We start from the raw sequence: 3,877 nt of genomic DNA on the forward strand, positions 1-3,877 counted from the left end.
TCAGGCAATGTTGGCATTTTAGTCTCATGCCCAAGTTTGAAGCCTGCTGTTTGTTGCAATAGAGTAGGTATCGGCAACCTTTGGCACGTGTCTCACCAGGGTAAGCACCCTGGCGGGCCGGGCCAGTTTGTTTATCTGCCGCGTCCGCAGGTTCGGCCGATCGCAGCTCCCACTCACTGCTCCAGGCCAATGGGGGCTGCGGGAAACGGCGGCCAGCACATCCCTCCTTCTGCGCTGCTTCCCGCCACTCCCATTAGCCTGGAGCAGCGAACTGCAGCCAGTGGGAGCCGTGATTGGTCGAACCGGCCGACGCAGCAGGTAAACAAACTGGCCCGGCCCGCCAGGGTGCTTACCCTGGCGAGCTGCGTGCCAAAGGTTGCTGATCCCTGCAATTGAGGGACCTTCTCGGCAGGGCCAGCTCTAGCGTTTTTGCCACCCCAAGCACCAAAAAAAGAATAAGCCGTGATTGCGATCGGCAGCAATTCGGCGACAGGTCCTTTGCCGAATTGCCGCCGAACGGCCGGACATGCCGCCCCTCTCTTCATTGGCCACCCCAGGCACCTGCTTGCTATGCTGGTGCCTGGAGCCGGCCCTGCTTCTCGGCTAGGACAGTTTATCTTGGCTTGTACTTTATTACATCCTTCATACGAATTTTATCAAGTTGTTCCCCAGAATTTGACAGTACTGTAGTTCGGTATTTTGTGTGTTTAGTTATTGCTAGTGAAAAATTACATATTATACAGCTAGAATAATTTTAGGCCCTTACAGCAAGGCTAAATAGCTGTATGTTCGCTGTTTTGCTATTAAAATGGGGGGTTGGGGCAGGGGTGTTAGGTTTTATGAAAATAGAAGGAATGTTTGGATAACTTTGCTTGTAGGTGCTTCTGATTTGTCAGTTTTATTGTTATAATTAAAAATGCTTTACTAATAAAAATAATGAATGGTTATTGGCTGTGGCTAGGAAAATTGCTAGAGGCTATTATAAGTTTGGTGCTTTGTTTAAAAAAAATAGAAAAAGTTAAGTTAAAAAGTGTGCTTTGGAAAAGTACCAGGAAGCTTTGTGGGGGGGCAAGGATCTAACAGTTATGATTTTCAGCAGCTAGAGAGAAGGTGTTCTCCCTCCCCCCGGAAGTCTTGCTGCTGATCCCACAAAATCATTGCTTAACTTTAAGTAAATATAAATGTTTTTAAATGCTCTAAACCTACCGCAACAGCATATTTGTGTATGTGTGTGCTTAACATGTAATGGAAAAGTACTTTTAGGTAAAATCACTTTTGCTTATGCCAATTATTTATTAGACAAACGAGCTGTGCCCCACCCCCCATTAATTTATTCCTGAAACCACCAATTAAAGACAAAAATAAAGGAACTAAAAAAAGTATAGGGTAAAAAAATGATACTAATTAAAAAATTTAAAAAAAAAACAGTTACCCTAAGACAGACACCCGCCAGGCTTAGATCATAGCAATGCAAAAGCAAGTGTGTAATAGTGAAAGAGTAAGAAAGAGGCTGGAGCAGGAAGTGTCTGAATTAAGCCAGCAGACAGTAAACAGTGTAGGAACTGTTCAAGTGTCACTGAAGAATTCTCAGGATCAGTCCCAGGCAGATCTTGGGTTGTAAGAGATAAGTTGTGCTCTCAGAGCCACGTTGGGAAATCAGAAGGAAACAGTAGCTGTGATTCGAGCTCCCATGGTGAAAACAGACGCAGTTCCATTGACTTTAAGGGAGCTAATCTAATTTACACCAGTGTAGGGTGACCAGATGTTCTGATTATAGGGTCTTTTTCTTATATAGGCTCCTATTATCCCCCACCCCTGTCCCGATTTTTCACATTTGCTGTCTGGTCACCTTACACCAGTGTGATCACACACTGGAGAAGTGCTCCGATTGTCGGAGGTGAGGAGCCCTCATGACTTCTAGTCAATGGAAGTGAAGAGTGCTGTGCTCCTTTGACATTCATGAGATATTATTAAGATGAGAATCAGAGTCATTCTATCTGTTACTCTAATTCTGACCATTGTCCTTGCCCTTCCCTCTACAGGCAGGACACAGTGTACTGAGAAGGAAAATGAGCAACCAAACTTCAATGACCGAGTTTTTTCTCTTGGGATTCTCTGGTGTTCGGGAGCTGCAGCTGTTACACTTTGTGGTGTTTCTAGTTCTTTATCTGGCAGCCCTGATGGGGAATCTTCTCATCTTCACAGTCGTAGCCCTTGACCATCATCTTCACACCCCCATGTACTTCTTCCTGCTCAACTTATCCTTCATAGACCTCTGCTACATCTCTGTCCCCATTCCTAAATCCATGGTCAATTCCCTAACCAACTCCAGGTCAATTTCTTATTCTGGGTGCCTCATCCAAGTTTTTCTCTTTCCCTTGTTTGCTGTAGCTGAGCTCAGCTTCCTCACTGTCATGGCATACGATCGATATGTCCCCATCTGCCAACCTCTTCATTATGAGACTATAATGAACAGAAGAGCTTGTGTCTGAATGGCAGCCAGTGCATGGCTCAGTAGTATTCTCAACTCTGCATTACACACTGGGACCACATTTGCATTAACCTTCTGTGGAGGGAATGTGGTGGATCAGTTCTTCTGTGAAATCCCCCAGCTACTCAAGCTCACCTGCTCTGAACCATACCGCAGAGAATCTGGGGCAATTGTCTTTAGTGCTTGTTTATCTTTAAGCTGCTTTGTTTTTATAATTGTGTCGTATGTTCAGAATTTCACCACGGTGCTGAGAATCCCCTCTGAGCAGGGCCGAAGAAAAGCCTTCTCCACTTGCCTTCCTCAACTCTTCATGGTTTCCTTGTTCCTCTGGACTCTTACTGTTGCCTACCTGAAGCCCACCTCCAGCTCAACATCAGGGCGGGATCTCATGGTGGCTGTTCTCTATTACATGGTGCCTCCAATAATGAATCCCATCATCTACAGCATGAGGAACAAGGAGATCCAAGCTGCCCTGAGGAGACTGATAGCAGGGAGATTATTCACCATGAATATAAAGGCCATAGTTCTCCCTTGACTGTGATATTATTCTGTTGATGGTCCATTGAGGACACTTAGCTCTCACAATGGGCCATAGAAGAAACTCATCCCTCCCAGTAAGCCTTCCTGTGGACACCTCAGCAAGAATATGGGCAATGGATGCACCTGTGAGTCATCAAAGCATGTAAGGACATGTGATATGCTCATGTGACCCTGGACTCCATCTTGAAATAGTAACTTTCTACAAACAGAGGCTGTGAACTTTCTTTGAGATAGTAAAATTTCTTGCACATGACAGAGGATATAAAAGACCCCTGAGGCATCTCCATTTTGTCTTCATTTTCTGCTTCATTTCTATGGACTGGATTTTTACCAAGCAAGCTTGGAACAAGGACTGATGACACCCTAATATGTTTGGGTGATTCCAGAGAGACATTTGCAATCTGATAATTTATTTAATCACTGCTATGATCCTGATCTTTGAACGCTGAAAGACCACTTGAATGTATATGATCTATTAACCATTAATAATTCTCTTTTTCGTCTTTTATTAATAAACATTTAAATTTTAGTTACTAAAGGATTGGTATCAGCGTGATTATTGGCTAAGATCTAAGTTATATATTGACCTGGCTAAGTGGCTGATCCCTTGGGACTGGAAGGACCCTATATCTGATTAAATTGGTTTTCAGTAACCACTCCTCCTATACTCCAGTGTCTGGGTGGCGAGCCATGGGCTGGGATGACTAAGAAGACTGCATTTTTGGCTTCTTGTTAACCAGTGTGGTGAGACAGAAGTTCACTTTTGTTACTGGCTTGGTATAATCTAATGGTAGCATAGCCACCAGTTTGCGGGAGTCTGCCCTATGTCTCAGCAGTTTGTCCTGA

At 44.3% G+C, this 3,877-nt stretch overlaps 1 pseudogene; it reads left to right on the top strand.

The window, feature by feature from the left end:
* Positions 1-2,069: 2,069 nt before the first annotated feature.
* LOC135886470 (olfactory receptor 14A16-like) lies at positions 2,070-3,026 on the top strand (annotated as a pseudogene).
* Positions 3,027-3,877: the final 851 nt, after the last annotated feature.

Source organism: Emys orbicularis, chromosome 12, assembly GCF_028017835.1.
Source record: "Emys orbicularis isolate rEmyOrb1 chromosome 12, rEmyOrb1.hap1, whole genome shotgun sequence".
Classification (NCBI taxonomy): Eukaryota; Metazoa; Chordata; order Testudines; family Emydidae; genus Emys; species Emys orbicularis.